The 23805-nt window shown below is 43.2% G+C and overlaps 1 protein-coding gene across 7 annotated transcripts in view; it reads left to right on the forward strand.

The window, feature by feature from the left end:
* GRAMD1B (GRAM domain containing 1B) overlaps positions 1–23805 on the forward strand; it is a 193296-nt gene that overhangs the window by 63535 nt on the left and 105956 nt on the right. The window contains exon 1 of one of the 7 annotated variants that reach the window (XM_075280038.1): positions 16145–16502. The exons of 5 other annotated variants lie outside the window; for them this stretch is intronic. The gene's annotated coding sequence lies outside the window, so the exon portion shown is untranslated. Of the gene's footprint in view, positions 1–16144; positions 16503–23805 lie in introns of those variants that run through there. One more of the 7 variants, XM_075280033.1, reaches the window with a different exon arrangement.

Consider the following 23805-nt stretch of genomic DNA (forward strand, 5'->3'; position numbering starts at 1 on the left):
GAGGGATATCTGTGCAGAAACGGTACTAAAATCTACGGTAAAGCTGACTGTGTGCTGATTTCATTGCACTGTCAGGTTTCTAGCAATATGTACTACAGTCTGGCCCATCTCCGAGGACATGAAAGGTCCTCTATAATTAGCAAGGCAGGGTGGGTCGAGGACGACCTACATCGATGCAGTTTATAGGTGCCATCTTATGCACCTATAAAAAAAAAATTACTGAACTAAACACAACACTGTTTGAAGACATCCCTGAGGAATATATATATATATATATATTTATTCTTTTCGATGGGGTAGTGAACTTTCTGGTTCATAACCGCGCGTTGTCCTCTGCCCCTCTCCTCCCCATCTATGAGACCACTTGTCTTATTTACAACTAACAGACCCTATTGTATTGGGGACACATTACTCATCTCATGCTGGACCCTCAGGGAGCCCTCTGACTAATGAAAGACTGAAAAAAGAGGAAGTTTCCCTCCAGTCTTACTCTTTTCTCAGTGATGGCGGGTGATTCTCTGCACAATACATCCCACAATGAGCCCAGTGATTCTGCCATTGCTGTTTTCTTTGCGATTTCTCTTTTGTCCTTATTTAAGGATGATTTCTAAGCACTGCTGTGAGTCAGAGGTGACATTTAAGGAGAATAGATAATATTAACCACAATGCTTTTCTGTGTGCAGAGTATACTTATTAGCAGGAATCATTTCCTCCTCAGCTGCTTTTTTTAAGCCTTTATACTTAGGAAATATCTTTGTTCTACCATTCCAGGCAACATGGCAGCTAGTCTGTGAAATCCACCGCCATCCACTGTGTCACTAGGCTTAATACCTGCAGAAGGATGGCTGCAATCTACAGTAGACCTGCGCTGCATGTGACTCAGTAGAGATCTAAGGTGATATGTACAGGACTGTGTACAATCCTGGAAACTCCATCCATGTTGGGCAATTTAAAAAAATGCATGCTGATAGTATTTTAAAAATGCACCATGTGAACTAAGTCTGAAGATGGTGAGGAATTACTTCCATGTTGCAATACTCGAACTAGAGAACCTCTTTAAAAGCAGTGTCTTACTGGATTGTACCTATTTAGAATGTAGGTTAAAGAATTATAATGCCAAGAAAAAGCCCAGGATACCCACTTCTCTAATAAAATAGAGCAGGATCAAGCCAAATGTAGCCAACATTCTGTATAGTGACACAAATTAATAAACATTTCAGGTTTTGTACCTCTTCTTCAGATAGTATAGACCTGTATTCCTCCTACTTCCTGGCGCCCTTAGTGGCTGCCTCGATACAGGGCTCCAAGCTGGGAGCAATCTCTATCTTTCCTTTCTCACTCTTTTTCTCTGTATCTTCAAGAATCGTGTAACTAAGCAATCTAGCACTATGAATTAGCAACTATAAATCGAATGGAAGACCCTGTGGAGTATTTTGTTTCTATTGTAAAGCATGAACAATGACAAGACCTGGTTCAGCTGGTTTCCACATGTGCCTGTTACCATCCCCCCAGCTAGGACAGCATGGCTCACCATGCGGCAAGGAGGAGAAACCTACATGGAAATGCGGACTTCTTCCTTCAAGGAGATGTTTTTTGGAGTCTATTGCTGGTGTGTGAAGATGCTACAGCTGACTGGTATTTCTTTCTATTACTGTGAACACGTGGGACTCTGTTACAGCCTGGGAATCATCACCCACCTACCCCCAGGAGTTATGGAAGCTTGGCAAGAGAGCAGCACCATGTATACCTGGATGGCTTCAGACTTCTTTGGGGAAGTAGAACACAGTGGTAAGGAGGAAGAGGAGGGCTTGTGATGAAGGACATTTGGGGCATTTTTTGTGGTTAATGGACAATAGTGCTGATACAAGATACCAAACTATCAGCTGTGAGCAGGAGATCTCACCACCTACCAAAGGAACTGCCACATGTTATTATGATAGCTGCATATGTCCCCCACCTCTGCAAAAATGTTTTCTGCTTGTTATATCCACATGCTGTGACCCCTCCTCATGTCCTCCAACCACGGTCGAGCTGTATTATTATTATTAACAACACTCCACACAAATAACTAAATGATCCTGCAGTGTGTCTGTGTTTCTTTCCTTTTTAGTTTCTCTGATTCCTAGGATTTCTCTATCTGCCATGAGCTTGTATGTGTTTCTCTCTTGTTATATACTACTGTACCATCTATGAAACTGTATCACTGAAATTTCCCCATTGTGGGACTATTAAAGGATTATCTTATCTTATCTTATAAAGCAAAGCCAACAGCTTAAAGGGGTGTCCCATCTCAAGGATCCTATCTATACTAGTAACTTATGTAAATTGAAGCATTTTTCTAAATATATTGCTTTAGAAATTCTGCTTTGTTTGCCTGCTCTGTGAATTTATTCCTCCCATTGTTTACACAGCATTGTTATAACCATGGACCTGGGAGATAGGACAAGTGATGTCACTTACTCAGTGGCGGCAGGACAATTTGTTCAGATAATTGCACTTTGCTGATAAAGCCTGGTCTGTTAACTCTCTAAGTAAGCACACAGATAATACTGAGCCCGTTCTGTACAAGAATCTGCAATTATCTGATTTGCAGAAGTGTTGTTTGTCCTGTTTAGCAGTGGGGAGGGAGGAGAAATACAGGAAGTGAGAAGCAGACACTGCATGCAGCCTGGCTGAAAGAATAAGATGGGAGAACCCCTTTAAGTATAAATACCAGTCCCAATGTAATGGGAGGAGTTAGATGATTATATGTCTAATGCAAAATGAGATGTATTACTTAGCTGGAAATTAAAGAATAACAAACCCACAATATAATAGAAAATTGCAAATGAAACCAGATTGTAAAGACAATATACATAAAGAAATAAATAACAAATGGGGTAGATTGCCAAGTAGATGGGTATCCATAAAGTGATGTACAGCTGGGAAATGATGGGGACAGCTAGACCATAAAAAGTATCATGAGAAGCTTCCTTACACTAGGTTCACACTAGCGTTCAAGTTTCCGTTCTTCAGGTCTGCTTCAGGTCCACTAACCTCGCTTGCAGGACTTTTCTCTCTGCATATTTTAAGCAAAATGGGGGATGGAGTCGCCAAATGGTCACCGAATGCTAGTGTGACTGTAGCCTTAGCTGAATAATAGCCCTGTAAACTTTAATAGTCAGTAACTTTTCAGACAATTTAGTCTCATTTCATAAAGTATGTGATTCTGGATCAAAATGTAATGCTTTCTGCCTGAAAACCCACTCCAAAGTTCCTGCCATTAGGTTTCTGCCATCTAGCTAATTTGCTGTTTTGTTACTAAGTAAGTCTGTCCCTAGATTCATTCAGTCTTGCTTATCTCAGTGAGTTTAAGGGCTAGTTCACACGTGAACAAAGGGGCGGATTTTGACAGCGGATTTCGTTTCAAAATCCGCCCCTTTACAATGGTGGTCTATGTAGACCACCGGGCTTTTAGCAGCCCGCCGCTAGCGGAGAAAAGAAAGGACATGTCCTTTCTTCAGGCGGAAGCCGTGCGGGCTCAACCGCGCGGCTTCCGCCCCCAGCAGATCACTCCTATGTCGGCTCATTCATTTGAGCCGACAGCAGAGGGTTAAGCCGCGACAGCGATGGTCGCAGCAGGTGGGTTTTGACAAGAGAGAGACGCGGCTCACCACGTCTCTCTCCGTGTCAAAACCCGCGCGGGCAGTTCACGTGTGAACTGACCCTTAGGGACCACCCTTTTCTCTCTTCACACAGTGAATAGAAGGAGGAGGGGCTGATCCTGTTCACAACTGACACAGACATGTCTGCAAACTGTGTGCAAAAGACTGAGGATCCTGCAAATCTCACAACTTACACTAGGTCACTCTAATGCCAGACTAAACCAGAGGTTGCACGTGGATGTCGGGGGACCCCAGTGACTATAATTGGTTCTGCTGTTTTCATACTGAAAGCAGCGGAGAGAAAAGTACTCCATGCACGTGATTTCTGGTGGTTTCTGTGGCAGTCTCAACTGAATTTTTAACTCAGTCTTACAATGTAAGAAAAGTCTTCTAAGTACTTGAATCTGCTTCTGGCTGCTTGTGTGGTTACAGATGAGATATTATTCACAGTCAGCAGTAGCTTCACTCATTTCTTATATTTTTTCTTGAATTTTATTGGTTTTGTTGCATATTGCTCTGTATTTCAATACAGTGTTTTCTGGATCTCCTATAGGATGGTCACTTGGGTATTTGTTTGCAATTGTATACTTATTTCTGGAAGAACATTATCAGTAATGGATGGGGAGGGGGCAGATGTAGCTGGCCCTCCTCTTCATTTCCTGAGTATACTCACTGAAAAGAGTTGTCCAGAATATTTAGAATTGCAGAGGGAGACTGGGGAAGGTGCTCTGGTGTCTCATGCTGATGTCCGCTCCATGCAGCACCCCAGGGCTTTTCTAGTGGAATTTCCCATTACCCTTGACCGCTGAAGCCAATCAGCGGCTTAAGGAAAGGACATGGGACATTACAAGGGACATCCTGATTCCTTTCCATAGACCACTGGGGTGAAGACTGTACACTAGCCTGTAACAGGTGAGTGGGTTTTTTTTATATTTTTATTTTTACCTTCTTCCTGCCACAGTTCTAAAATATAGTGCACAACCCTTTACAGTGAGTATAACCAGCGAATGAAGGGGAAGCAGAGGTGACCAGGAATGGGGAATAGTAAAGAAATAGTGGCTGTTACCTGCTGGTGTAATCCTACAGGTAATGGCCTATTAAAAAAAATAAGCAGCATGAGGCCCAATCACTACGGCTGCTATAGTGGTAGTTCTGTCACTGTCTTTATAATATGATGAAGGGGTACAAAGCCTGAAATGTGTTATCTTTTTGCTACATTGGACTTGGTGTGCTTTATTTTCTTCCCATTACTTTTCAATGAGCTTTTTGCCTTGGCTCAAAAAAAATGCAGCAACTCCTACAACAAAAAAAAAACAGCTTTTTCCCAAAATGTGGCCTCTGATGCGACATTATTCACAAATTTGCAATTTATGAATGCATGCTGTAAGTAGCTTAAAGGGATTCTATCATTAAAATTGTATTTTATTTCCGCCTACCACGTAGGAATAGCCTTAAGAAAGGCTATTCTTCTCCTACCTTTACATGTCTTTTCTGGGCCACCGTTCGGTAGAAATCTCGGTTTATGTCAGTATGCAAATGAGTTATCTCACAGCACTGGGGGCGGGCCCCAGCACTCAAACAGCACTGGGGGCGTCCCCAATGCTGCAAGAGAAATTTCCAGTGCCGCCTTCATCTTCGTCTGGAGCTGCGTTCAAACTTCTATACCTTGGGCAAAGCCACACAGTAAGTGTAAGCGGACATCTTCTTGTGGCCGGCGGGCATGCGCAGTTTGAACCCAGCGCCAGAAAAAGACGCAAAGAGGGCATTCCAGACGAAGATGGAGGCGGTACTGGAAATTTCTCTCGCAGCATTGGGGACGTCCCCAGTGCTGTTTGAGTGCTGGGGCCTGCCCCCAGTGCTGTGAGATAACTCATTTGCATACTGACGAAAAGCGGGATTTCTACCGAACGGCGGCCCGGTGAAGACATGTAAAGGTAGGAGAAGAATATCATTTTTTAAAGCTATTCCTATGTGGTAGGCAGAAAAAAAATACAATTTTAATGATAGAGTCTCTTTAATAAATGTGCAGAATAATTGTACAATTAAAAAAGAAAAAGAACCCTTTTCCCCAAAGTAGTAATTTTCTAAATATGTTTTGTTTGTTTTTTTTCACTATAACTACACGTGTACTTATCGAACTCTGTAGAAGAAAAAAACAAAAAGCTAGAGATGTGGCAGGTATAAAGTCACTGCAGATGAAGAAGGTCATGTGAATATAAGAGCTGAGCCTCTGTTATATTAATCTCCCTTGATGAAGTGACGATGATGTCCCCCACTTCCTGTCTGAAATATGACACAGTCCTGGCAGGGATGAGATGTAATGAGGTATATCAAAGTGGATGTTTCAGTGGGTTGCTGGAACATAAAAGCGAGTGACATCTCTTTGGTATTACCGGCCTGCTCTTTATTTATATGGTATCCAGGATCAAGCTTTATAGGGAATAATTGTTACATGGTGTACTTATAAGCATTAGGGAGCCTTCACACGGAGTAAACGCGCGTGTATTTTTGCAAAATACACGTGTAAAAATAAGACTCCCATTGACTTCAATGATATTTTTTACATGTGTAAAAATACGCCTGTAAAAATATGCCTGTAAAATGTCATTGAAGTCAATGGGAGTCTTATTTTTACACGTGTATTTTGCAAAAATACACGCGCGTTTACTTTGTGTGAAGGCTCCCTTAAAATGCATTTTGTGGACCAATGTTACTTCATATATTACACTCACTTTATTGTTCATTGAGTCTATATAAATGTTGTTGCTGCAACTTTAGTAGTAGATTTATAGATCACACATATACCTATGCAGTGGCGTAACTACCGCCATAGCAGCAGAGGCAGCTGCCACAGGGCCCGGGACATTAGGGACCCAGTGACAACCGCTACCGCTGCTATCATTATATTCGGGGGTCTTTTTGGACCTCAGAGTATAATGATCGGCGGCCCGAGAGAGGTAAGAAACATAAAAAACACTGTTACTTACCTCTCCATGATCCGGGCAGGCTTCGGCCTAGTCGTCTGACGTCTCACGACCCCGGCCTGCGTCCTGGTCATGTGACGTCTGACGTAATTGAAGATGGACTACTTCAGAGGCCGACTACTTCAGAGGACTACTTCTCCCCCTGGGTCTCCGATTATTATACTCTGGGGTCTTAAAACCCCCCAGAGTATAATAATTGTTTATGGGTGTCCACAGTGGGACATAATACTGTGTGCAGGGGCCACTATGGGGTACAATACTGTGTGCAGGGGACACTATGGGGCATAATAGTGTGTGCAGGGGCCACTATGGGGCATAATACTGTGTGCAGGGGCCACTATGGGGGATAATACTGTGTGCAGGGGCCACTATGGGGCATAATACTGTGAGCAGGGGCCGCTATGGGGCATAATATTGTGTGCAGGGGCCGCTATGGGGCATAATATTGTGTGCAGGGGCCACTATGGGGGATAATACTGTGTGCAGGGGCCACTATGGGGCATAATACTGCGTGCAGGGGCCGCTATGGGGCATAATATTGTGTGCAGGGGCCGCTATGGGGCATAATATTGTGTGCAGGGGCCACTATGGGGGATAATACTGTGTGCAGGGGCCACTATGGGGGATAATACTGTGTGGAGGGACCACTATGGGGGATAATAGTGCGTGAGGGGGCCACTATGGGGCATAATAGTGTGTGCAAAGGCCACTATGGGGGATAATACTGTGTGGAGGGGCCACTATGGGGGATAATAGTGTGTGCAGTGGCCACTATGGGGCATAATACTGTGTGCAGGGGCCACTATGGGGGATAATACTGTGTGGAGGGGCCACTATGGGGGATAATACTGTGTGGAGGGGCCACTATGGGGCATAATACTGTGTGCAGGGGCCACTATGGGGGATAATACTGTGTGGATGGGCCACTATGGGGGATAATACTGTGTGCAGGGGCCACTATGGGGTATAATACTGTGTGCAGGGGCCACTATGGGGTATAATACTGTGTGCAGGGGCCACTATGGGGGATAATACTGTGTGGAGGGGCCACTATGGGAGATAATACTGTGTGGAGGGGCCACTGAGTGACATAATAGTGTGTTCAGGGGCCACTAAGGGACATAATACTGTGTGCAGGGGCCACTATGGGGTATAATGTGTGCAGGGACCGCTATGGGGCATAATAGAGCGCGCAGGAATGTGTAGGAGGGGTTCGGTCGAGGTCTTCGGCGTCGGTCGGGGGGGGGGGGGGTCGGTCCCCAAGTCAAAAGTTCGCCACGGGGCCCCACCATTCCTAGTTACGCCACTGTACCTATGTTTATCTGCTGGAATGTCATATTTATATCATACTAGCCTGTGACTCTGCGTGTTGTTGGAGTAGATGATCTGCCTATATTCAGCAAATTGCTGCTGTTGATGGTTTGCCTGCTCCAGCGTTTCACCATCTCTAAATCTGTCCAGCTGCTGAACTTGTTCCTCATACCGTGCCTGTGATTGTTCTGGCATCTCAGCAGCTCGCTGGGACACCATATAATGAGCATGTTGTTGGCGTTGATGATCCGCCTGCTCCGGCGTTTCGGAAGTTGTCAAGCTGGCCTGCCGCTGAACTCATTTCTTGCGCTGTGCCCGTGATTTTTCCAGCATCTCAGCAGCTCACTGGAAAGCCATATAATGAGCGTGTTGTTAGTTTCGATGATCCGCATGCTCTGGTGTTTTGGCAGCTCTCATACTGGCCTGCCGCTGAACTTGTTCCTTGCACTGTGCCTGTGATTGTTCTGGCAACTCAGCAGCTCGCTGGGACTCCATATAATGAGTGTGTTGTTGGCATCGATGATCCCACTCAGCTCTGCTTGAGGAGAACTCTGTTGACTTCTGGCTACCTTCATAGCTCTTGTTGTTTTAGAATTTTGCGACCAATTAGATTTTCTTTTTTTTAAAAAAAAAGTAGCAAACTGCCAATTTGGATCAAAGGTGTTTTCCCATACAGTGTGTCAGCACTCTGCCTGGAGCAGGTCAGATAATATGCAAATGCATGTACAGAATGGACTGAGGTTTAGCTGAGTGTTTACATAGAGAGATGACAGACCTGGCTTTATCAGAACCTGAGATAAGCTGCTGCCAAGACCAGTGTAATATAGTATGTGAACATAAATTCATAAGTCGTGAAGCCATGTTATTTACCGGGATAAAAAGCAGCCTATGTGTTAATCGAGGTTACAAACTATCTATGGGCCAAATTTCATCCAAATCCGTTCAGCCGTTTTTGTGTGATTTCACATTTATATTAGTAGTAGTATAGGATTTATTTTTACTAGAGATATTAAGTATGTATTTCACACTAGGAATGCAGGGTGAGAGGGATGAGTCTGGGAAAGTTGGGTGTTTTATGTGGAGCTGCACACAAATAAGGTTATTAGCAGGCAGGTGAAAGGGCTTCATAAGTCATGTGTTAACCCTTCCCATAATACTCCGTTTTGGGGGAAGTAACTGGTTGTGTTAGGGCCTGTGGGAGCCAGAGCCACATGAGCTGGTATAAACCGTTTCATGGTGAGGGACGCTGGATCAAGGATGGATTATAAAATGTGTGGTTGCTGGGGACCAGCGGCAAGTAACTGCACATTTGCTCTATTATAATCTTACCTTATAATCAACTATGAGACATTATACTGTGTGGAGGGACCACTATGACACATTATTCTGTCACAGGGATCTTTGGCATGGGGGGGACGGGGGGACAAGCTTTGTGAACAGCCCGGGGCACATGGTACCCTTAATCCACTCCTGCATATCCTATCCTATCCTACTAATCTATTTGGATGTTTGTTCCTCAATCACGCAAAAACGGTTGAACGGATTTGCATGAAATTTGCCACATACATTCATAGGAACCCTGATTCAAACATAGGCTACTTTTTATCCCGGTAAATGACGTCACTACACGACCGCAGTGAAGGAATTTAGGTTCACACAACACTAAAGAACCTATGATAACATCATCACAGGTCCTTATGTCATCACAGGTCCTTATGTCATCACAGGTCCTTGAGCCATTCTAGGATAGGATCATACTAGGCAGTGGGCGGAGCTACACACTATTTTGTGGGCGGAGCTATATAGGATGAAGCTGGACAGTGTCAAAGCTGAAGAAAATGGAGTCTTATGGAAGATCAGAAGACTACAGAACATGCAGGCTGTGTGTGGGCAACAGGAGTATATCTGGTGTAGAGTTTCAGTGAGTACGACAGAGAATGTGCTGTTCTGCCTCTGATGGGGGTGGGGGGAGAACTTTGGCACATTTCAGCAACATCAGTTGTAACACAGAAGCTGCTCAGACAGTCACATAACAAAACCCCTGTAATCACAATTGCCCGATGTAGCAGGGCTTATACAGCGCTGTAGCGCAGCTCAGTAGGCTCTTCATATGCAAACATGTACATACAGCTGGGTATCCTAAGCATATGCAGCGATGTAGCAGAGCCGAGTGCGAGAGCAGGCTGATCGAACTCTGACACATTTCAGCAACATCTTTCAGCCCTTTGTAACACAGAAGCTGCTCAGACAGTCACATAACCAAACCCCTGTAATCACAATTGCCCGATGTAGCAGAGTTTAGGCAGCGCTGAGAATGCTCTCCATATGCAGAGATGTACATACAACTGAGTATGTGGCCATGTAGCAGAGCCGAGACGCGGGAGCAGGCGGATCATTCACAACAGCAATTGGCTAAATATAAGCGGCTCAGCGCCAACACCAACCAGCAGACGAAGTCGCGGGCAGATGCTAGTGTCACTATAAATACAATATAAATATATATACACGCACATATAGGGCCCTGTAACTATGCATTCTATAGAACCTTGTGCATTGTGAACCTTGTGAGCAATTTTTCTCCCCATTGCTACTACAGTGCCTCATCTGATAAATTATGTAGCAGTTCTATTCACAGTAGCTATAAGGTGATGCCATTCTGTAATGACTATGTTTTTGTCTTTGATCATCACAACTTCCTGGATAACCGGTTTCCGGACAGTTGATCCCTTTTCGAGGCTTAGCTTGTATCCAGCAGTATTTCAGAGGCATTATTGCTATGGGCACAGCGCATCCTGCTATCTTTCCGGTCTATGAACTGAATGTTAGTAGCATATGGTGACACCTTTTATGAAATAAAACCACCTGAACTAAGAAGGAAAAAAAATGAAAAAGCGTACCTTTTTTTTCTAATCTAATATCTTATAAAAAGAAATACCTTGCCCTGTCTAGAATGCTGATCTGTGACTGAAAAACATGGAAACATGGCGAAAATACTCTTTTTTTGTTTGTTTGCTTTTTTTTAATGTACCCTACATGGACAAAAGTATTGGGGCCAGGGCCATTTTAACACATGTAACATAAGTGCCATATATACCGCTATGGGCATCACCATGTTGCGGCTGCCCTCTGACCCAGCACCGCCATGTTGCAGCTGCCCTCAGGACCCAGATCAGCTATATAGTAACCTGCAGGCGGCTGTATTACTCCTGCAACTGGGGCTAAATATTACCAGAGAAAATCATCCTTCCCCCAAAAAAAAAGAAACAGTGATGAGATTTCCCCAAAGGTTTATTATGACCTATGGGGACACAATGTAAGAAAAAAAATGAATAGAAAAGTTCAAAAAAATTTTTTTTATTAAATAATAAAAAAAATAAAATAAATTATTATAGGTTCTAGCCCCACCCCCAACGACACCAAACAAAATAAAATGTAAGAGTAAAAACTACTTTAGAAATTTTTTTTTTAGTAGCACTTTGTGCTATAAAAAAAAAATTAGACACGTCTTCCCTCCTCTTTTGTTTATATTTTCCCAGATATAATTTAAAAAAAAAAAAGATCCAAAAATAAAAACAACATAAAAATAAAGCCCTATATGTCATGGGAAAAAAAAATAGTTGAGTAACCCAAATAATAAAAATGTCATAGAACTCAAAACAGCACATAAAAAATACCCAAAAATGTGTCCGTCATGGTCCACAAATAGGCCCGGTACTGAAGTAGTTAAAAAAAAAAGTGAGGCCGGACTAGAAGGCAAAGCCTTAGGCGCCATTCACATGGAGCAAAATGGTGCGGATACTGCGCGTATTATGGCGCTTTCCCGTGCAGGATCGGCGCCAGAGTCTGCACGGTAAAAAAGCTTCCCCATACGCGTGGTATCCAATCCATTTTGCTCCATGTGAATGGCCCCTTAGGGAAAGCCATCATGACAAGGTTTGGATAGTAAGGACACCAGGAGTTGGTGGGTTAATTGCCCGTTACCTGAGAGGCAGGGGAGGTGTGGGATGTTAGCTACAGCCAGGAGAAGCACCCACACGTTTGTTTGGAGTTGTGTTTGGTGGGGCACAGACAGGTAAGTGGGGAGAACTTTGTGTTAGTGATTTTGTCAGAGTAGCTATGGTAGTGGGGGTCCTTGAAGCTGGTGGTGTTTGGAAATGGTTTTGGTGGGGAAGACCCCAAGGCAGGGGTATTTGGTATTGTTTATAAGGAACTAGTTATGGTGGAGCACCAAGGAGCTATAGTTAGTCGGTGCTGCTAAGGGCTCGTTCACATCTGCGTTGTAGGGTCCTTATTGCAGGTTTCCGTTTCCTGCATAAAACAGATGCAGGAGACGGAAGCCTGCAGGAGACTTTCTCACCCATTCATTTGAATGGGTGAGAAAGCTGTCCGGCCGTGCGCGGCAGTGAGCGTTTTGCGCTCTCCGCCGCGAAACCGGGTTTTATAATCCGGACACAGTCGGACATGCAGTACTCTGTGTCCGGATAATAAAATCCGGTTTCGCGGCGGAGAGCCTAAAACGCTCACCGCCGCGCACGGCCAGACCCGGTCTATGGTTTCCGTCTTCTGCCATGCAGAAGACGGAAACCATAGTACGGAGACCCTGAACGCAGGTGTGAACCCAGCGTAAACTGGTATTTAAGAGCAGGGGTTAAAACTAGCTGGTTACTGGAGCCAAATATTGTTTAGGAGGGTTTTGGAATGCTAGGAACTACCCCATCAGGTCATAGTGGAATTATTGCAGTTTATATTGTTTACAAGTGGGGTGGTAGACACTACCAGTGTCTATGGGTTTTGGTGGCTGTATTTCTTGTGGTCTGCTTTGGTGCTTGAGTCTTTATGTAAGGTTATATACTGTAAGACGATGGTGAGGAGTGAATTGACAATATCCTTGTCATGGCTCGTTCTGCAGAGCTTCTGAAATTTGCACCAGGTATTGTAATAGGATATCACTGTTGTAACTGTTCTAAGTCAGTTTCTGAAACCTATTCCCCCCCCCCCCTAAAAATTTCCCAATCAACTGTAAGTGATATTATAGAAAAGGGGAGGCAGTCAGAAACCACAGCAACTCTGCTACAAAGCGTCAGACCACATAAAGTTATAGTGTGGGGTTGGCAATCCTCTGCTGAGTCAGTGAGGCAACCAATCAGAGATCAACTTTGATTGGTTACTATGGCCAATTAAAACAGATTTAATTTTAGGCTAGATTAATATCTCCAGACTTCCAAATCTCCACGTGCATTAACATCAGCAGAAAAATGGAAGCTTCCTGGCATGGGTTTCCATGGGTATGCAGCTGCAGTGCTGTTAAAGGGGCCAAAAACACAAAACACGTGGGAAAAATTTATTAACTGCTGTAGATTTTAGTTTCAGTGATATGACAAGGCCTATGTTAGATTAATGCATGTCAAGGTATGGTGAGGTGGGAGCAGGGTCAAGATGGCAACAGTGACCACTATCTGTTTACTGTGGTGACTATCCTTTCCTGCCAAATCTGCCACAGGTCTAGCAGAGCACTACAATGACGGGAGGAATGAATGGTGGTGAATGCTCCCTCAGGTACACCCAGCTCTAATAATGGTGAATTTTGGGCCCTTTATGTTATCAATAAAGAAGCAGGACATCCTTTGCAGCATACAGATGTGGATTTTGTAATTTTTTTTTTTATTTCAGAATCCTTAATAGTTAGTCAAAATGGATGCTCAGAGTCTTTGGTTACAGGGTCCACTTGTGTGACGTTTGTACAGGAGTGGCATTTATGCTTCACTCTCCCTAGTCTTTTCTGATGTGCCCCATACTACAACTAAGTCCTGGGAATCTTTTTTTTTTAACCTATTCAAGTTCCTTCCTGGGCAGCTCTCATGGCTTATGTACTTCAGCCTTCCTTATGGGTGTTCAGGGCACCTTTGTGGTCTTCTGTGTAGCAGTAGAGGTCTTCTAAGAAAATTATATTTTCTGCAAGCTTGTAAAAGCCTGTTGATATGGAGCAGCCTGTCTTAGGTGGTTTGGAAAAACTGCACTGCCATAGCTAACTGGTGGCAATATGTGCATACAGCACCAACTAATGAACAAATCTTAAAGGGGTCATCCAGGAATTGGAGCAACCAGTCAGGGGAAAAAGGGAGGTATCATATTAAAAAATACAGAATACTCTCCTGTCTCTGGTGCTCTGGTGTCCTTTTGGTCTCATGCCTATGCTTGGATACCAAAAGTTCTCAGCCTCATATGACCAGTGAGAACAATCCACGGCCACAGTAGTCACTGGAGAGGGACTGGTTACATTACTCTCATACATCATCGCATCCATGCACCAGCGGTATATTTTATTTTTCTTATTTTACACCTCCCCTTGCCTTGATGGGTTGATCCAATTCCTGGACAACCTCTTTTAACCACTCTGGCTGAGGGTTTGGCTATTTAATACTTTAACTCCTCCCACTCTCTAAAAACTCCTGTTTACACACATTAAACCATTCTGAATGGCATATTCTGCACTTAATGATACAGTGCACTTTGCTATAAATACACATACTGATGAACTATGTAAAACATACCCTTCTATTAAAGAGGATCTTTCATGTCTTCCAGCACATGCGGTTTTATATACCGCTAAAAAGTCGCGCACTGTTGGCTTTCCCGTTCTGTTACCCGGGACTGGAGATATCTGTGCCATTAATTTTGGTACCGATCTTTGCCCACTGTCAGAAGGGCATTCCTGACAGTCTAGCTGGGCTGTGAGGAACACCCCTCCAGAGAGTACTCGTCCATAGCCCTGTATGTACAAGTCTATAGACGAGTACTGTCAGGGGGGGCGTTCCTTACAGCCCAGCTAAACTATCAGGAACACCCCTCTGATGATGGGCAAAGATCGGTATCGAAACTAACGGTACCGATATCTCCAGCCCCAACGCATAGGATTTGAAAGCGGACAGTGTGTTGAATTCTAGTGATATATAAAACTGCATGTGTAGGAGGACATGAAAGGTCCTCTTCAAATACACTCCTGACTGGCTCAAAAAACTGCAGCAAAAAAAAATGCTGCATTTTACACAATGTGTGGCCTTAGACTTAGACAGCTTTCTACACTGCTATGTTAAAAATTTACAGATGTCACAATATGGTTTTGCAAATGTATTAAATCTTGAAAATATATTTGGTATCCCTGTAACCCTACCGGCCCGCAGAATAAAATAAAAGCTGAAACAATAAAACCTGAAAGAAATTGGCATGATTGTGTTGTTGTTGTTTTTTTGTTTTTTTCCCAATTCCACCCCATTTAGATTTTTTTTCCAGCTTCCTAGTAGATTGCACAGAATATTTAATGACACCATTATGAAGTACAATCTGTCCTGCAAAAAATAATCCTCATACGACACTCTGAATGGGAACAACAACAAAAAATGATGTCTTTTGGAAGGTGGGGAGTAAAAAAACGAAAATGTAAAAGTTGAAAATGTGTTGTGTCCTGAAGGGGTTAATAATCTCACCCACTGTGTATGTTTTACGAACTTTGCAGCCGCAGGTAGTAATGAGTAGTATTTTACCTACTTACATCTGCATTTTCACTTATGCCAACATTTCCATTTTTTCAAACCACACAGGTGTTTTATATGTTTTTTTAATGTATTTTAGCCATCTTTATTGATGTAGAAAGAAACAATACATGCCTTAATGCATGTAAAAACCGCACGTGTATTATCACCCTTGGGCATCAGTTCTTGCCCTATTTGCTGCCATGTGACTATCCCTATGCTTATCTTTGCGGTCCTCTGTTCTCATTAAGGGGAATCATCGGAAGTGTCATGGGCTTTTTTAGGTGAATCATGCTGATAGAACAGGGGGTGGCTTCCTCCATCAATACCATATGTACATAAAGAGAGCCATCTATCAATTTCCATGCAATAAGCTTCATTTATGTGCAATGAAAGGTGAATGATGACAGGAGACGCAGTGATGATAAACGTTCAATCCGCCTCTTCCTGGAGCAGCAGATGTTCAGTGCGTTTGCACCATTGTCAGTCTTGTATCCAGCTGCTAACCGGTAGAAAAGCGACCCATCCTGTTACTGCTGTGTAAAGTTACCGCAGCCTAGAGGTCCCATTATTCCATAATGTCTGTTAGGACATAGTGTTGTCAGCTGCATTGCTGTTATCTGCAGACTGTGGAGATCACTAGCTGTTCTGGAACACCCCAACTGCTGAACATGCAGTACTGAAAGCCCAGGATCCAGGCATGCACTCGTGTGCAGATGACAGTCCGCCTCTGAAGCATCTTTATTCTAGGTACCAAACACCCATCATCATCCGGTTGTAGGTCGTCTCTTGGCATCTATTGATTTCAGTGTAACTAGGCCAAAGGCAGATCTGCATTCCCAGTGCTGGGGACATTGAGTATACAATGATGAATGTGGCTGGATGAAGTCACTGAGATCATCCAATAGCCGTGCAGCTTTCAGCGAGGTTGAGCAGCTTCTGCAGATGAACTGAGCATCACACACTGTCAGAATGGGAACAAATCCCTGACAGGCTCTAGTAATAAGTTCCTATGTTTCGGAGTGAGGCTTAAGGTGAGTGTGCTGGATGGGATTTGCATTTTTTCAGACTCAGCTTTCTGCTTGTGAATGCATCACCCCCTCCTCTCCTCTTCTCCCCGCGCTGTCCTGTCCCACACAGTAATCTCATTGCTGTGACCTCTGCTCTTTTCATAGCTCTGCACCAAAATACCCTGACCAACACCCAGCATTACTGTGCTATACTTTTGCACAGTACCACCTCCTATTACACCCAGATTCAGCCTCACACCCCTCCCACCATCCAACCATTAATATCCAAAACCATCACTAAGAGGCTGCAATTGTCAAGTGTGTCCAACTCCAGTCTCGTATATCCCAGACTGACTTCTTTACACATGGCACACGTTTGGCCATACTAGCACTCTATGCTGTATCACTACTACCTTTTCTATCACCTGACCGACCATGAATTTTGTCGATATTAACCATTATTGCAGTGGGTCAGATCCATTTCCTGTGACAAGGATGTAACCAGTAATACAATGTGACTAGTTACATCCTACCATATACAATAGTAGCAGGTAGATAATGTAATCCAGTGGGGCATAAATTTGAGATTGTGGATTACTTCATTAATTTATCTTGATAGTGGTTAAAGCTGTGATATTCTGATCGGAAGTTACTACATAGATCTATAAATCACAATGGTGGGAATTTATAAAGACTGCCATTTTGTACGCCAGTCTTAATACATTCCATAGCTTGTGTGAGATTCACCTGAATCATTAAGAGGTTCTGGTCTCTTGATAAATCATATGTACTCCCATGTGCCAGAAGTCTTCCCCAGTCAGCTACTAGTGTACATTTTCAGTTATAGCTCGTATCTGTAATTTTGTCTGGCTGAAGCGTCCCTGGACTTCTCTGCTGTGCCCACCTTCATAAAAAGTGGTGAGCAGGGCATAGAAAAATCAGTGTGTCTCATCTTTGGCTAAAAAAAGGACCCATTGCCAATGATGTGCCACAGTTACTCCCATCTCGCCTAGTATTCTTGCGTAGAGGGAATAGTAAATTCCCACCAGTGTTCTGGATTCTTAGTACCACTGATAGGATATTCTGAATATAGCACCATATGCAGTAAATTACTAAGGGCTCGTTCACATCTGCGTCGTCGGTCCTTATTGCAGGTTTCCGTTTCCTGCATAAAACAGATGCAGGAGACGGAAACCTGCAGGAGTCTTTCTCACCCATTCATTTGAATGGGTGAGAAAGCTGTCCGGCCGTGCGCGGCAGTGAGCGTTTTGCGCTCTCCGCCGCGAAATCGGGTTTTATAATCCGGACACAGAGTCGGACATGCAGTACTCTGTGTCCGGATAAAAAAATCCGGTTTCGCGGCGGAGAGCGCAAAACGCTCACCGCCGCGCACGGCCGGACCCGGTCTGTGGTTTCCGTCTTCTGGCATGCAGAAGACGGAAACCACAGAACGGAGACCCCAGACGCAGGTGTGAACCCAGCGTAAGCTCCCTAAGTTGGCGACTGCAGTTAGTTAGAATTTTTTTTTTTATGTGTATGCAGGGACTTTGGAGAATTTTGGACACTGAAAAAAATTTGGTTCAGGAATTGGTAATTTTTCTCTGGTGCACTGTTTTGGAGATGAGCCTAGAAAATTTGCTTAAGAAAACAGCTAGCGGTTTTTTATGCATTTTTTTTTTTTTTTTTTTTTGCAAAAAAAAAAAATCTAAAAGCTGCATCGCTTTTTTCCGCCCCCATTCATTTCTATGGGTTTTCCAAAGAAGAATCTGTCTGACCCTTCGTTCACATCTGCGTTCAGTATTCCATTCAGGGAGTCTGCATGGGGTAACAGACCCCATAGGCTATAATGGGGTTTGTGTGCTGGCCATGCACTGCTCGCACAAATCATGCGGGCAGGAAAGTAGATTGTGAACTACTTTCCTGTCCGCATGATCCCTGCAGAGATCTGGCGGCAAGGACACAGACCCCATTACAGTCTATGGGGTCCGTGTGCTTTCACTGGCACACCGCTTGCAGTTGCGTTTGGTATCCCATTCAGAGGGGGGGGTCCTCATGCGGATTGCGTTTGCAGAACGAGGCCTTAGGCTAAGGTCATAGCGGGCCTGCAGGAATGTAGCGCTGCAGGGAAAAACACTGCGGCAACAGAGCATGGTTTTTCCACAGTGCTTTTCAGGTTACTTCTGTGGACTTTCTGCTTCCATTATACTTAAAAGCAAGACCGCCAGCATTTCCATAGGTATAATTGACATGCTGTGATTTCCAAAACCACAATGGTTTTTGTAAATTACAGCATTTCCGTTGCAATGTGTGAATGGAATTTGCTAGTCCATTTTGCAGGTACTGTGAAACGTAGCGGTTTGTGCCAGTGTTTCCACCATGGCTAAACTGCCCTGTCTACTCCATGTGGGGCCCCTGGCCTGAAGATAGGTGATGGTGCTACTTTTTTTCCAGTAGATGAAAAACCACTACAGGAAAAACAAAAATCTGCTACTGACTCCCATTGAAATGATTTGAAGATGACATATTTTGAGTGGATTCTGCCTCAAAATCTGCCTACCATAAAACAGTGGGAACTTTCCCTTAGTGGGCATTCACACGGAGTAAAGTGGCGCTGATTCTGACAAGATAACTCGCGGCAGAATCAGCTCTGATAAAAATACTCCCATTGAGTTCAATGGGTTCCGTCTTCCGCGCGGAACACATTGTAATCAATAGGTTAAAAAGCCTCCCATTGATTTCAATGTTTTCCGCGTGGAAAACGGAACCCATTGAATTCAGTGGGAGTTTTTTTTTTTATTAGCACTGATTCTGCCGCAAGTTATCGTGCCAGAATCAGCGCCACTTTACTACCTGTGAATGCCCCCTTGAAGTGGATTTGCCAGTTTAATGCCAGTTTAGTTTAGGGTACTAGCAAGGCTAGGTTCACATCTGCGCCCGTTCTCCGCCTGGGGATTCCATTTCCCATTCCGCTTTAAAAATATGGAGAGAAAAGTTTTGCAAGCAGCACTTTTCTCTCCACATTTTTTGCCTATCTTAGGCGGAAACCCAGCAGACCCCATTATAGTCTATGGGATCCACGGGTAACCTGTTTTGTAAGCAAATTAGGTTTCCGTTTGGGGGTTGGGGGATCCACTTGGGGAAGTGCAGGTGTGAACCTAGCATTACCAAAATGGCACAAAAAGTGTTGTGCAATTTTGCTACTAATCAGAAGCGTAACATGAAGTTCCTGGGCTCCAAAGCAAAATCTGCACCAGCTATGGTCTCTTCATATTGGGAAGAAACACCTTATGGAACTCCTAAATCTACCCCAGAACAACGCACCCCTTCAAGTTAAGATGCTGCTACAAAAAAACTACATACATGCTTAAACAGAAGATGCGAGGACTATTTTCAGCACTAAACCACACACAATTTAGGGGTTAGGGCTGCGATAAAGCAAGCAACAACAAAAAAAAAACTATATGCTTACTGTACGCCCCGTGTCTGCAAGGCTCTTCTCTAGAGATGAGCGAACACTGTTCGGATCAGCCGATCCGAACAGCACGCACCCAAAGAAATGAATGGAAGCACCTGTGATGCTGACTTTGCCGGCGGCCGGCGTCACAGGTGTTTCCATTCATTTCTATGGGTGCGTGCTGTTCAGATCGGCTGATCCGAACAGTGTTCGCTCATCTCTACTCTTCCCTAAAGGGTAGGTAGGCAGGGTAGTACAACTCCGTATCAATTTGCATGCGCTGGAGCTTGGGTGCATGTGCTGGGAAGCAAAGGTGTAATTCCCCAGTTTCAGTGAAGAATTGTGCAGGTACTGAGAGCACGAGAGATGGGTCTGATGATATTCACTGTAAGTATGAATACTGGCTGACAAACTATGAGACCAGTGTATTCTTTCAGCCCTGGTGGTAGCAAAATCAGATGTAGCACAAAAGGGACTACCTTCTAATAAAACATAACTTTTAATTAATCAAATTTAAAATGTCATGTCATTGATATTAAAAAGGGCACAACGCGCAATATAAACATCATAGAGGACGCAAAAATCTATAACAACCTACCAACATGTAAAGAAAGGTTAGGCCTCTTGGAATGGCATTTTTTTTTCCTCTTTGTGCTGCTTAAGCTACTAGTCATATGGACCTGCCACTATAATATGCTTTCCATATATAAGACAGCATATGAAAAGTTTATCAATGCATTCCCCATGTATACAGTATGTATTTGTATATTTATATCTCTACACCCGATTGCCTTCATTTTTACTTTCCATAATGTAGCGAGGTGCTGGAAGTCTCTGTGTTCAGCCTCTTTTGCTAGCGTTACATCAAAGGCTTTGCTTTACTTCTGCTGATTGTACATGGAGTAGAGCAGAATGGAGCATCAGCAGATGAGGCAAAGGAACAAGAGTTTGGGCACCCTGCTGAGTTCTGCAATGGGGTGATGGGGACCTGTATATGCATGCTAGTAACTAAGCTTATCTATCACCCCCCCCATGACTGCTTTAAGATGACAGATCTGCTTTCAGATATGAAAAAGTTTTTCTCATCACAGCACTTTATTCCCTATTCACCAGCAGGGCTGGTTTTAGACAAACTGTGGCCCTGGGCAAATTTTAAAGTGGGGCCCCAAATACTGATATTCTAACAGCTCCTTAATATTTCCAGTGGCAGCTGCTTTAATAATGCCCCCTTTCTGTCCCCAAAACAGTAATAGGCAACCCCTTTAAGCCCACACACAATTCAAATAACCACCTTTGTACCACCTAATAGATTTTTGTACCCCTTCATTAATTATAGTGCCACCTTTATAAATAATAGTCCCTGCATATAAACAGTGCCCCATATAAGTAATAGTTTCCCCTCATCAGTAATTGCCCCCCCTCATAAATAATAGTACTCCAATATAAATAACCCCCCTTAATAATAGCCCTCCCATAAATAAATGTTCACCTTATAAACAATAGCCCACATTATTAGTGTTAGCCCTCTTATAAATAATAGTCCCATATAAATAATAGCCCCTTTAACAATACCTTCCTTATAAAGTTTCCCTTTTATAAATAAAATGACCATATTATAATAGATTCCTATATATATATATATATATATATATATATATATATATATATATAATGCCCCCTTTAGACCTGTTATAAATAGTTCTTCCCTTATAAATAGCCCACCTGATCTTTCACCCTATAATAGCCCCCTTATATAATTTCCTCTTATAATAACCCTCTTATATTTAATAGCTTCCTCCCTTATAAATAATAGCCCCCTTATAAATAGTTCCTACCTTATACATATAGAATAGTCTCCCCCTTATAAATAGCAGTTCTCGTGATATATATATATATATATATATATACTGTGTATGTGTGTGTATATATATATATATATATATATATATATATATAAATTATATTCCCCCTTATATATGTCCCCCTCATATAGAACTGTCCCCCCTTATAGTAGCCCATTTATATTTAACAGCCCCCTTATACATAAGTCTCCCCCTTCTAATAGTCACCCTTATATGTAATAGTTCCTCTCTTATAATAGTGCCCCTTATGTGTAATAGTTCCTCCATTATAAATACTATATAAATACCCCTTATATCTAATAGTTCTCCCACTATATAAATTAGCCCCCCCTATAAATCATAGTTTGTCCCCTAAGCAGATGATCCCTTAGCAAAAAAGTAGCCTTACTGAGCACCCGGATGAGCAGAGAACCTGGAGATTCTCCCTGTAGTAGTGGCATTGGTGGCGCAATGCAATGACATCCTCATGCTACCTGTGCCATGACGTCCCATGCGTTACCGGAGATCTTCTATGGCAGAACAGAGACTTTACAACTCCCTACTCTGTCATAGGATTTAGCAGTGTTAGCATGCACAGCACGGTGATACATCTGTGGCTAAAAGCCTGATGCTTCGAATCCCTGGGGCCCCCTTGGGATGGGGCAAACTGGGCAATTGCCCAGGGCCGCCCTTAACGCAGGTCCTATTCACAGGATAGAATATAAGTTGCAGATCAGTGGGGGTCCAACTACTGTCCCCAGCCCCAATGGAGTGTTGGTTGAAAATGTGTGCCTCTGCGCCATTAATTTTAGTGGAGATAACAGAAGATGGTTCTGTTTATCCGCTGTAGATCGCTTTAATCTATACTGGTCCCAACAAAATAAATGGGTCTGGGTGACGATCCAAAACACTACCATTCATAATTAGGACTTGACCCAGCAGTTGGACTTCCGCTGGTCTGCAATGTATCTATTATTCACATCATATAGGATAACTTGCCTGTGGTGGGCAAATGCCTTTAGGCTAAGACCCTACATTGCAGAAATGATAATATAATAATACATTTTATTTACATAGTGTCAAACATATTATAACAAAAAAAGCTGCATTTCTGCAACATGGAGCCTCAGCCTAAGGCTGGGTTCAGACGGAATTATTTAGACCGGATTTTTAGGCGGAGGCTGCCTCAGAATCCAGTCCAAAAAATGGCTAGCCACGACTGGATACCAGTGCAGTACAACGGCATCCAGTCACAGCATTCCACTCTGGATTAGGCCCAAATGAATGACCCTAGTCCAGAAGGAGTGTCGTGAGGCGGATGTCCGCAGCTGAATGAGCCACGGAATCCACCTCAAGAAAGGGCATGTTGCTTCTTTTATTTGCAACATGTCGAAAAAGGAACCCATTGATTTCAATGGGAGGTGGTTTTTTGAGCCAGATTTTGACATGGATTCCGCATCAAAATCCAGACCAAAAAACCCTGTGTGAACTTACCCTTTGCGGCCGCAAAATCACGGCTGCAAAATAACGCAGCGTATATGAGACTAACTCCCATTGAAATCAGTGGGAGCGTATACGGCGCTCAAAATCTCACATGGTGTATATGTGCCAGGCCACGCGGCACGTTACTCAGTGTGAATGCACCCTGAATCTTTCTGCTAGTTATTAGAGCAATATAGGTTAATGTGAAGATATGACAGAATAGGTTTATTTTTCAGCAATTCTCTAATAAATAGTTGTATATTCACCAACTGTTTTGCTATATTTAGGCTAATTTCACACTGACTTTTGTTCCTGTTAATTTTTTCAGCAGTTTTTTTTTTTTTTTTTTTTTAAATCATTGAAGTCAATTATGACTGTTGTCTTCTGTTTGTCATAAGGGGAACCTGTTTTTCTGATCCTCTGACAGATCAGAACAATGGAATGAACAATGACAGTATGAACATAACCTTACAATTTCAATCTTAGTTGGTTCTGCTCATTTTACAGACTGTGAAATGTGTAGCAGACATCCTCAAACCTGCCGGCTCAG

This window comes from Leptodactylus fuscus, chromosome 6 (assembly GCF_031893055.1).
Source record: "Leptodactylus fuscus isolate aLepFus1 chromosome 6, aLepFus1.hap2, whole genome shotgun sequence".
NCBI classification, from domain to species: Eukaryota; Metazoa; Chordata; class Amphibia; order Anura; family Leptodactylidae; genus Leptodactylus; species Leptodactylus fuscus.